This window comes from Cyprinus carpio, chromosome B5 (genome assembly GCF_018340385.1).
Source record: "Cyprinus carpio isolate SPL01 chromosome B5, ASM1834038v1, whole genome shotgun sequence".
Lineage (NCBI taxonomy): Eukaryota > Metazoa > Chordata > Actinopteri > Cypriniformes > Cyprinidae > Cyprinus > Cyprinus carpio.
In genome coordinates, this window is record NC_056601.1 from 521,252 (window position 1) to 534,105 (window position 12,854).

Below are 12,854 nucleotides of genomic sequence, written 5' to 3' on the forward strand. Positions count from 1 at the left end.
TCCATGGAGATCCCTGGGTCTTCGTATGTTCTTCTCCTGCTCCCTCTCTGTCTTTCCTTTCTGCTCTCAAGAAAACACATTCCGCAAAGACAACATAAAACGGCCACTGGTTACTGCAGTGTTGTCTATTGTCAACTATGACACTGAGCATAATTTATGCCCAAATTATGTACATAGACTAACTCCAGGCATATTCTGACTGAAACAACCTGAGCCTACCTGTACATTTGTCAAGGGCACAATGGAGACAGAACAGGACTGCATTATGTTCAACTGTCTCATGCAAATACAAATCATATTTACAATTATAATACAACTGGTAATGCCCAAGTCAACATACTGAGAAACTCTTCCTGGTTCTTGGTTTTCAAATATTCTCTCCGCTGGTCTCTGAACACTCCATTGTGCTTTTTTTCTTTAAAGGGTTAAATTAATATTGTGGAAACTTTGAACTGTTTCCAGATAAGTGTGAAAGGGCAATGTTTACATGGAACAACTTCTTCCTCTCTCTAAATCTCTAAAAGAGACATATTTTCACAAATTGATGATTTGATCATCATTGACAAAGTGAATGATGTGTATAATACCTAGAGTGCTCTTATATGTGAAGAAGTAAATTAAATAAAAACATGTTTGCTGCACAGATGACAAATACAGAGTGTTTTGTCTACGATGAAGGCATATCTTAGAAAAGGGGACCTTGTGGTCTTATCACGCCAGCTAAATGAAATGAATCACCCATTTAAAACTAACACATTCAACTGTCTATTCTGTCTATTCTCTATTCTATGTCTTGAGTAGTAATTCTGTAAAAGCATCTATAGTACTTGAACTTTTTGGAATATTGCATGTTCAAGATTTCATCTAACAGCTCTATAACTAAATGTCCAAATATCTCTTATTGTGCCTTCATTGTGACAGTTCTTTTGATGGGTTATACTAATGGGCAAGTTCGGGACAAGACACTTCTGTGATGGTGTCTCTTCAGACCCCCATGGGGCTGTGTGCCAGCCACTGAGCAGACTGTGTGTGTGTGTGTGTAAGTGTGTTTCAAAAACATGTGTCAGGCGTGGAGCATGAGTTAGTACCCCACTTACCAACATTGGTCACACTCCAACTCTTCAAAAAAGCCGAACCACACAATTGTTACAACAGGCTCTTTTTCCTCTTTTCAGTGATGCAATGAACACCCACGTGCACACCATCACGCAGAAAACTTCCACAATATAGTCTTAGTGCCACCACAAGAATGCACTTACACGCAAAAAAGGACTAGATAGTTTGTATTTCAAACATCAGAGAGTTGATTTATTACATGCGCAGTGCAAGATGTGTATCAGATTCTTTAGATCAGTGACACACACATATGCCTTACACCTGCAAACACACACCTGTCTGACAGCAGAAAGCACGTGCTTAGGCAATAATCTGAGACGTGCCAGGACTTTTATTGCTGCCAAAACTCTCTCTCCCTCTTCTTAGTCACAGCTACAACTACTACCAAAACATTAACACGCCCAACCAGAAGAGACTGTAAAACCGGTTTTACTCAGAAGTATGAGGTGCCCTTTAAACTTAGATCGTATGCTGCTTGTACAGCGTTACATGTAATTAACAACTGTCTCAAAGGTGGACAGCACAAAGCAAAATAAGAAAAACCATGAGAAACTGCAGATGAGGTTTAAAGCGTAGTAGTAGACAGCTGAACACGGTAAGAAGCACTACACCCCCCGTGCTCCTGTGTCTATCACGATGTGAATACAAAGCTCAAGCATATAGAGAGAGAACCGAACAGATCGACGTCTACTCACAGTGGTCTAGCTGTCCCAATAACGTTGCTGGAGAGACAAAGGTGGGAAACGTGGACAAGAAAGTGCATGGAATACGGCTTTCTCGACAGTGCCAAATAAAAAAAAAAAAAAAAAAAAAAAAAAACCCAGCCGGTGGAAATCCACTACGGGCTTCTTTCTTTTCTCTTTCAGTCTTTCTTTCTTTCTCCCTCTCTTCTCAGTCAGCCAGGCAGTGCGGCACACTCATGCACGCACACACACTCACGCACACACTCTGTCATACACACCTCCCCCAAGCACACACACTCGCTCTGATTCTCTTCCTATCGTTTCTCTCTTTCTCCCTCTCTCATTATGTCTCTCTGCTCCTCCCTTCCCTTTTTCTTTATTCTCCTTTTTCTTTCTGCTTTTTGCATTTACCGTCTGCTTTGCCTTACAGCCCCCTCCTCTCTCTCTATCGTTTGTTCGCTCCCTCCCTCCCTCCCCCCTCACTCGTTTTCTCCCTCCCTTCATTTTCCTCCTCCCCCCTCTCTTTTCAGTGTGTGCAGAGTGAGAGAGGCCATTATCTGAGCCACACTGGGCACGTACGATGGAATGGTGGAGCGTGCAAGAAATACAGCCACTGCAAAGCGTAAAGAGAGAGAGAGAGCGCAAGTGGCAGACTGGCTGGCAACTGCGCTAAATAAAGGACCGGCTGAACAGATCTATGGCTTATGTGCATGCAAAATGAAAATGAGCAGTTATTTGTTATCGTAGAGGTGTTCTGGTGTCGTTTTTTGTTGTTCGGTCTGGGCTGTGAACTATAAGAGGCTCCATAAGATGGAGGCTGCAGCAGTTAAATGCAGACGTCTACTCAAACACTAAATGGCAGCTGCTGTGTGATGACTAAGAATGGCACAAAAAAGACAAACAAGGCAAGCAAAATCGATGCATTTACTTCTGGCTTTCCTCGATGCTTCACTGTTTGTTCGAAAGGTTTATTACTGTGCACTTTAACGTTGATTTCTAACAGATGATGGCTGGCAGGAGATGCTCACAGACCAAACATACACAAGTGCTGCTGAGTGAAAGAGAAAAAAAAATGTGTAAAAATGGCAACATATACGAAGCATATACATGGTTGCGCTTATAGAGACCGCAGATATAAGAGTCAAGCAGCAGTAAGAGAGTCTCGAAGCCAAGAAACACAGGATGTGAGGAGGAAAGCACAGCGACTGTCAGAAGCAACCACAAGGTACAGCGGGGTTAACGGGAACCGCAGAGACATAGGAAGCATGAAGTTTTGAGGGAAAAGACAGCAAACACCACATGCATTTATGCTGAATTTTGCTGCTGGTTATCTAGTTTGACTCGTCGATGGTGTTTGTTCTGTTCGGAAGTGAGGAAGGGCGACAAGGTGCTTTTGAAGAGGTGATGTTCGCGTGAGGGAGTCCAGGGTAGAATATAGAAAGCACGATGGTAAGTGAGTGTTCGGTGTGAAGGACGACTTTGCTATCAGTCTTGCACTTCTTCTTCCCTTTTCTGAGCCACTCTTGCGCTTTCTTTCCTGCATAAACCCTTTGCTTCATGCAAACCCATCTCTGCGAAGTCTGAAGCCGAACTCTAAAGCTCCTCAGCTGGGTCTCTCGCACTCTGCATCTATTCTATCTCTATCTCTCCCTTTCCTCCATGAGCTGATTTTTGTACTTGTTCTGTTCAGTAGGAGTGAAAAACAAGGCAATCGTCTTTGATAGTCGCCTGGAAAGCCACTCGGTCGAATCGCTTTCGCATTAAGAAGATGCGAACGCAGACTACGCGCAATTTGGATTAATACGCATAACCTCTTGCCACGTTCGCGACTCTCTCGTCTTGTCGTCTTTCCTTCTGATCAGTGTCTTTCTCTCCCGCTCGCTCTCTCTGTTGAGTCCTGCCAGTTGGATCGCCACCGTCAACACAGTGAAGGCAAGGCAACCCCATGGACAAACACACACAGACCCCAAGCCCGAGCGGAGAGGTAAAGTGCACTGTCACCGGCGGAGGAGAAGCGAGTGAATGAGAGAGAGAGAGGGAGAACGGAGAGCGGGAACCGTTATGACGACGCTGTTGCATCATTCAATGGCGATAGAGGGCTGGGCAGATGTGTCATAACACATAATGTAGACGTGCCTTCCCTTACGCTCCGCTCAGCGTGACGCAGCAGTTCTTGTGCCCTGTAGTTACCTCACCCTTCCTGTTGCATGTTACAGCGCATCAATGCTGAGAGATGAGAGAAGCGAAACTAGAGCGCTAACAATATATGCAGCAATGCGGAGCTGACATAACACTGATTACATAGCAACATTACAACCAGCGCTTTTTTGTTATGGCTCTGGGTGTCTTTGTACTTTATTTATGAGGAAAACGATTTATGCCACTACTGATGAACAATGTTGTTTTGACACCACGTGCTCTGAGACGCATTTTAAAGCATACACACATTTAAAGGGACAGTTCACCCAAAAGATGATTCAACCTCGTGCCGACTTTTTCTCTTCTGTGAAACAGCACTGGACTCTCTTTGTATAAAAAAAAGCTTAAATATGAAAATTCATACAGTTTTGGAACAATATGAGTAAATGATGAACTATACCTACCTGTGACACTTGCTAATAATGAAAGACAAAAACAATACATACCTTGCCCTTATAATCAGCTCTACCGTACCACACAGAAAAATCCTGATTCTTCTCTAGTATGTAAAAGAGCTTCTCCACTAGAGTAAATGCCTGAGATGTCTAATGTCTTTTAAAATGTGACAAATCATAACCAAGCGAGCCACACACATCCACAGTGTCACAAGACAGCTGATCATCGATTCCAAAAGCAAGAGACACGGGGGATGTGAAACTCTGCAGGTCTCAGAAAGACCATGGTAATGCACGGAAAGATCTGGCATTTAGGTGAGATCAAAAGGTCACCACTAAATGCTCTTTCTCTAATGTTATTACTCATCAGACAAGTCTTGTCTGAATTCTGAACCAACCTTAAAATACGAGACATGCAAGGTCACGCTTAAGATATGAGAGTTGTAGACAGGAACTGAAATTGAAATTTGCTTTTAAACAAAGCAACTTGCTGTGGCAGTTCCCCTGCAACAACTATGAGCAGACATTGTTTTTGAAGGCGCAACATTCATCAACAAGAACCGGGACTAAAATTTCATGTAAATGCTTTAATTTGAATTATATTGCACCAGGCATATATTTGCAAACTAATAGATCTATCTTTGTCCAGTATGCATACACATAAATTAGATTATATTTAGGAGACGTGACACACAACCTCTCTTTAACCCTTCAAATATTCAGGGCCTCATACATACGACAAAAAAATTGGGCGCTAAGATTATAATGTATTTTTTCTTTCAAGGCTTTAGCTTTATATGCACAAATAGCAGCTTTTATATGCACACACCTGCAGCGCTTCTGTGAATAGAGAAAAACAGAAATTAAGCATATAGAAGGAATAGAATAAATAGGGCTATACAAAATATCTTTCTCTTAAAACAAAAAAATAAATAAAAAATCTGTGTGACAAGTATAGGCTATGCTCGTTTTTTGCCACTGTTGATGCATTTTATTTATTTTCTTTATATCTTTATTCTATTAAATCTAACCGATCGCACAGACACCTCATGCACGCACACAAAAGATAACATTTCAGGCATGCATCATCAAACTAAAATGTAATCAACCAATCATAAAAGTTACACGGCTCAGTTTCAAAGGTCTGCTGTAAAATCAGTGTGCAGCGCCCAAACAAACATTTATGTGAAGGGTGATGTTTTAGGTGAAGTACAAACCCTTGTTTAAATAATGAATAATAGTTTAGCAACCAAATGTTACATGGCAAAAATGGAAACATTTGGATTCTTGTCAAATGCGAGAGATTCGTGATCCCAATGCCGTTTCAGTTTCACTTTAACTTGACATTTGTATGCTGTTTATAATGAATGCCACTATAGCCTAATTTGTGTTTTATTTTATAGTATAATATATCATTATATAGCTACGTAGTTTTTCATTCTTTTTCTGTAATACTGTTAAATTTAAAGGATTTGTTGTGGAGTGAGGGGGAACTTAATAGGTATATAGTGTTTATAATGTTTGTAAATGTTTCATTATATTTACTGGTATTTAATAAGGATATACAGTATTAGTGTAATTGTTTGCAATTACAAGGTTAACGGGTGTTAATTTCTCTTTAATGACATTACTTCCCCCTTTGTGGCTGGGTTAAGTCTAGGGCCAAGGCTTCAGAAGCGTGAATTTTTAGGGGCGTGATATTCAAATGACAATTGTTTTCAATGGGATTGGCCGCATACCAATATTTCATGAATTACATGTGAACTCTGTCGTAAGTTGATTTGTGCGTTTGTTTCTACTTTAGATTGATAAATGTGGCCCAGTGTGTGTTCTTGCCTAGTAAAACAATAACTTAACCAGGCGAACACTCTGTTGTTTAGATGTCAGTTTTGGCATCAACTGCTAAAAAACCTGAATGAGTCAAAACTAAAAGCGTTTTTCAGGTGCAGGTCCCTTACAGTTCAGCAAGCCTTGATTTCCATCGTCACATCTTAGCAAAACAGCACGGTTTCTTTATGAGCAATATCTAAACAACACTCATGTTTGATTAAGGACTCTCAGTTTTACACTGTTTACTCTCAGATTTGAGAAGTTCTCAGAAAAACTCTGACTGACACCGTAGTGGTTACAGCATTTGATGATTTATTTTGGTTCATCAGTAGGGATGGGTACCGAAACCCAGTATTTTTAATCAGTCCCGGGGCTACATTATGAAAGACCGGAGTATCAATAAGCTCTGACATTAACTGCTATCAGTACTGGAGAAATTAAGAAAACACACAGCAATAATACATTTTATTTTATCTTGCAAATTCTATCTCACCAGAGTTGCCAGCTGTTTCTATATGCAATAATATTTAAACATTTGTCTATGATGCATTTTTGCTATTCGCAATTCAGAAGCAAGATCACACTCATGCGAAGAAGAAAGCACTAAACATTCAAACATCTGCTTACACTTTAGGCCTAGCTAATTTTATTTTTTTATTCCGATTTTGGCTTCTAGGGATTATAGCCGCACTTTAATATTGTCTTAAAGTGACAGACTGGTGCTGGGGCCATCAATGTTTATCAAACAACAAAATACAGAGAAAATCACTCAGCTCTTAATCTGAATAACATTATAGCTTTATTAAGCATTAATCTATCAACACATACAGTGAAAACTATGCAGTGTTTATTTGATTACTACTTGATTTCTTTTGTAGGCTATTACTTACCTGAACTGTAATGTTAGTAGACCTTCATGGAAAAATGAAAGCACTGTTTATGTCATTTCATTTGTTTTATTGTATTTGTTTTACTTTGTTTCTTTGCTCATGTTTTTACTGTATCTTATCTTATGTATAAAAAACTAAAATTGTCTGGACACTGGTGCATTTACAAATTGATGTTTTAAATTTATTTTACATTTCAGAATATAAAGCAATGTTAATTCAGCTCTTAATTTGTCGATAAGCAGTATCGGTAAGAGTAGTAATACCGTTAAAACCTTAACGGTACCCATCCCTATTCATCAGTGACTCATCTGTTGCTCTTGTCAGCTCAAAATCACCCACAATCACAAAAAAGAGAGAAAGAGAGAGAGAGAGAGAAAAAAAATGAAACCCCCACCTACACAAAACCACCTACAGAAAAACAGAAAGAAACACTCACAGGAAACACACTAATGCATTAGCACACAAAGGAAATCAATCATTTCAGTGAAACAACTTATGGAACATGTGAGATTTAATATATTATTGCAATATACAGTTTTTTTTTTTTTTTTTTTTACAAATAATTTCTAAGCATTGCATTTTAAGTAATCCATGTACAATACTGTGCAAATGTATTTTCAGCAACTAAAAAACTGGTTTTAAGTCAGTTATTTCTATCTTTTGCTGTAGTGTGTCAGTATAGGAAATATCAGTTTACATTTCCAAACATTCATTTTGCCATTAAACGTAATAATGCAGTGAGATTTTTTTCTGAAAGCAGCCAGTGCTCCACACAGAGATCTGATCTGATCATCATCAGTCTGTCTGAGATTACATGATTGAAGAAACAGAACAAACTGAGACAGAATCAAAGCTACAGTGCTGTTAGAAGTGTTAGGCACTTGTGTAAAAATGCTGTAGAACGAGGATGCTGTCAAAATGTCATAAATAGATTTTCTTTACCAAGTAACTTCTATTAACTGAATTAAATCAACATTTGAGGAGCATTGTCTGTGTTTAGAGCAGGTTTTGTCCTCGGTGCACTTGAGCAGAGTTTCTCAGGAGCTTTGCAGGAAGGTTTCCTGAAGCGTCTCGGAGACACAGTTCTTCTGGATTGAGTCTGTCTCAGTTTGTTCTGTTTCTTCATGTGACTCCAGACACACTGATGATGATCAGATCACATCTGGCTGTTCTCAGACAAAAATCTCACTGGATTGTTACAATTAATCGCAAAATGAATGTTTGGAAATGTAGACTCACATTTCCTACTGACACACTACAGCAAAAGATAGAAATACCATTTTTTTAGCTGCTGAAAATGCAACTTTTGGCCAGCATTGACAAGAATAAAACTGTACTTTAAAACACAGCTGTCTTTTTGTTTATTACAAGTCCATCTACATTCCCTTTCTGTCTCTGTCTCACATACCCTACTCCCTTTCATTCTCCGTATTCGTTTACTAAACCTCTCCCTTTAGTCCAGACCCGAAACACATCGACATGCACAGAAAAAGCATGCATGTGCTAAACTAGGGGCCCAACGAGAGGCTAAACCACGGAAGAGTTTCAAACATGCTTTCTAAGAAACGTATACGGCTGAGTGCGAGGACACACACACACACACACACACACACACACACACACACTCAAACCTATGCGTACACGCCGATGCAAATGAGCTCAGGGTCAGTGAGTGCAGTACGTCTAGGGCAGATCATGAATGGCTCACACAGTCATTGAGACTATCAAGACGTCCACTTCTGTTTCTCTTGACTTACCTTTCCATTTTTTCCCATCTGTAATTCCCACGTCTTTATTTTTGTAATTGCCTTTTCTCTAGTTCTATCTATTGTTCTCTGACCCCCTCTCCTCCCATCCTTGTCCTCTTTTTTTTTATGCGTGCACCATATTTTTGGCATCCCCTGACCTGATGCTTCTTTCTTTAGGCCATGGCGGGGTAGCTTTGTGAGGTTTAGGATGTCGAATGGAAATGTCCGTGTGAGCCTGTCATAATTGGCCTTGCCTGACACATAGCACATGCAAGTTAGCACGCAACACTCAGCTGAGAGACCCCTCCTCATTTTACCCCACAAATACTCACAAAGGGAAAGGGAGAGACAGACAGAGAGAAAGAGGGAGAGAGAGAGAGAAAGTAAGGGTGAAGCAAAGCAGAAAAGACATAAGGAAAGAGGGGGAAGGGAAGGGAGGAGCGACCCTCATCACTCAATAAGATGGTGGGAAAGGAGGAGGTATGAGACGGAGAAATAACACAGCCTAAAGAGTGCTCTTTGTGCAAGAAGTTTTGGAGGAGAAGGGGAAAAAATTGAGGTGAAATTTGATGAGGGGGATACAAGAGAGAGGAAAGCAGAAAATAGCAGACGGAGGCTTGAAAGAGAAGAATTGAAAGACAATCGTGCTGAAGGAGACAGATGGACAACATCATGCAGATCTCTTTCAAAATGGGAAGAAATCTGATCCGTAACCCACTTTAGCTAGGCTATATACTCTCATACGGCTAATAATCCTTGATCAAGTAATAATAAAAAAAGATGTAAAAACCTCAGAACTCAATTTATGTTGGGCCAAAATCCCAAAACCCTATTCTGTTTAACTGACAAAAGAAGCAGTAACAGAGAGAGAGAGAGTTCTGCACAGTGGCTGGTTGCCAGCCTTGTTTCTCTCAGGAGTGAGGCTAAGATTAGCTCCCCATATGTTCAAGTCAGGCGTAGCTGCTCTTAAAGGGCCAGGGTCTCTTTGAAAATGGTACAAAGTAGACTGCAGCACTGCATGCGCTGTTTTATCTCAGCTTCTCTTTCACATGCAGTTGCAATACAATGAGCACAGACGGCCTCCGGCTATCAGCCAATCTCCCTTTCATGCATGTACGCTCAAATTCAGATCAAAATCTATACACACATGCATTAGCAGAGAGATTTTTTTTTTTTTAAAGATAAGTATACACTAAGAAAATTAAGACATTTTATTAATCAAGGATGCATAAAATTGATCAACAGGAATAATAAAGACTTTTTACATGTTACAAAAAATCTATTTCAAATAAGTCGTTAAATATTCCTAGAGAATTGCATCGCAGTTTCCAGAAAAATATTAAACAGAACATTTTCAACATTGATAATAATCAGAAATGTTTCTTGAGCATCAAATCAGCATATTAGAATGATTTCTGAAGATCATGTGACACTGAAGACTGGAGTAATGATGCTGAAAATTTACCTTTGCCATTACAGAAATAATTACATTGTAATTACATTGTAACAAAATGATCAAATAGAAAATGGTTATTTTACATTTTAATAATATTTCACAATATTACTGTTTCCACTGATCAAATAAATGGCGAGCAAATAAGATTCTTCTTTCAAAAACATAATATATCTATAGATCTATGGTAGAAATTACAAATCACTGGGGATCAGGGGTAAGATGAACAGAGAGAGATAACACCGCTATTGAACTAGTTCTCAGCAGTACATCCCGTTCATTCATATTTCATTAACTGCAGTAGTCCATTCCTCAGGAGATGCGTGAGCCACAAGCCAAAGTGAAGGGCTGACATGTGAATGATATTTACCAACCAACAGATTGAGATACACTGGGTTCAAAGACACTGGAAAGAGACAGTATTTAGTTTAAAAAAAAGGTATTAGGCCACCAAGCAAGTGTCTTATCAATGCACTCCTTACTAACATTGCTTGACAACCAACTTCTCCTCTAATATGTGATTTGTCTTCCACTAGAGTCACCAAACTAATGCCTGTTTTCAAACTGGTTTGTCCAAACACTGCATCTATCTGTCACTGGCGAGAAGAGCAGATCCCAAATTCAGCTGTGGGAGTATTTTATCAAACATTAAACATCAAATGTGACCACTCCAACCTTTAACTACCCAAGTTACATTGGTTACTGTATTATCTTAAAAGCATCTGCACACCGCTGCAAGTTTTCAGCACATTCATGATGGTTCAGCACAGAGCAGTTTCTTTACAAAAACAGACAAGAATCTGCAAGCGTTTATCATTGCAGTATCAGTTTCCAACCTCCTGACTTTGATCAAAAGTGGATAGTTGAAGCTGTCGCTTTTAAAGTTCATTTGAACATGTTTAACCTGTTTTGTGAAGAATTCTGAATATAGTGTGTTCAATATAAACACCTTTCTCACACATCTGCTCTTTCTGCACACACACACACACACACACACACACACACACACACACACACACACACACACACAAACCAACTCACTTGACATTTAAAAATGCAAAACAGGATGCATGGTCTGCTGAAGTGTGTCATTTATTTGGAAGTTAAATTATTTTCTGCTATACCACGCAGGCCATTTGTTGGCTGATACCCTGAAAAGTACGCTGTATTGGTATCAAAACATTTCTGTTTGTTTGCGCATCCCAACACAGCAGCTATATGACAATGCTAAAAGAGGACTGTTTGTAAAAGTTTTTTTTTTGTATGTTTGAGACTTTAAAAAGTGTAATGCTGTAACATTATCATAATGATTTAGTTTTTGCTTTCCTGACTGGTTTTATTGATGCTGTTATATTGCATGTTTGGTCCATGAATAAGCTATCTGTTCTTCTAAACAAGCCAACTAGCCAATTTAACTTAAACTGAATTAGTTGAACTGTTTACTTAAAAATCACTACCTTAATGGAAAATTAATTGCATGTTGAACCCAAAACACCTGTGAATTACACAATTCCAAGAACATGTGGCGCTTACCATACATTAGTAGACAAAATACACAACAATCGATTAAAAACATTAACACAATTACACTGAGCAATTTGTTTAGCTCAGCAAAAGGTTTTGCACAGGTAAGTATAGCTATACAGCAAAACAAAAAACAGTAAACATATAAATCAGTTAAATTAATAATGCATTCCTGTTATTCTAAACTCAGTCCCAGTATGAGCTTCTAAACTGGTGGTATATTTTACAACAAAATCCTTTTCAGATCACTCGCTGGACTTTGGAATGTTTGGTTGGGTGGATAGACAGAGGAAAAAAACAGAGCTGATGTTACGCAAACTTTGCTTTGAGAATAGCTTGAGTGTGTGTGTGTGTGTGTGTGTGTGTGTGTGTGTTTTCAGGTCATGTGTGCGAGGGATGACAATGCATCAGCTAATTAAAACAGTTTACAGACATCCCATTTCTAACATCCCATTTTTGTGCAGTGGAGTCTCAGTTAACTCACAGTGACATCTGTAGAAAACCACTGGTTTATTTCAGAGCGAATTGCATCGTGAGCATAATTTGAGAAATGAAAATAAGCGGCTTCCTGCCTTTCGCATTAACTTTAAATGCTCATGCTCGCAAACCATTTCCCCTCAGAAGCACACATTCACATACACTACATACACACAAATACCTCATCGCGTGCGCAGCCTCATGGGCGGGTCTGAACTATAATTACAGCAGTGATGTCATCTGCCACTCACTGTTGCTGCAAAATCTAGGTCACCGTTAACCCCTTCCCGTCACGCCAGGGGATTCCGAGCCATTACTACAGACTTTCCATGAGCTCTTTAATGTGGTGCTGCCTCCCATGCAACTTTCGGAGCCTATTAAACGAAGAAAAGGGGTGATGATATACATTTACCCCACAGATCAAACGTGTACAGTAGAGCAGCGTCAGCTTTTATAGTCAACTGCAGAGCGCTTTCATGTTTTGGTTATCCCCGCAACTATAGTACATTACGTCAATCGGAAGCCAAGCCAAAGGAAAG

At 39.5% G+C, this 12,854-nt stretch overlaps 1 protein-coding gene across 6 annotated transcripts in view; it reads right to left on the reverse strand.

Moving 5' to 3' along the window:
• LOC109108305 (methylcytosine dioxygenase TET3-like) overlaps positions 1-12,854 on the reverse strand; it is a 48,280-nt gene that overhangs the window by 18,556 nt on the left and 16,870 nt on the right. Inside the window, exon 1 of one of the 6 annotated variants that reach the window (XM_042723511.1) lies at positions 1,812-2,258. The exons of the other annotated variants lie outside the window; for them this stretch is intronic. The gene's annotated coding sequence lies outside the window, so the exon portion shown is untranslated. Of the gene's footprint in view, positions 1-1,811; positions 2,259-12,854 lie in introns of those variants that run through there. 6 annotated transcript variants of the gene reach the window in all.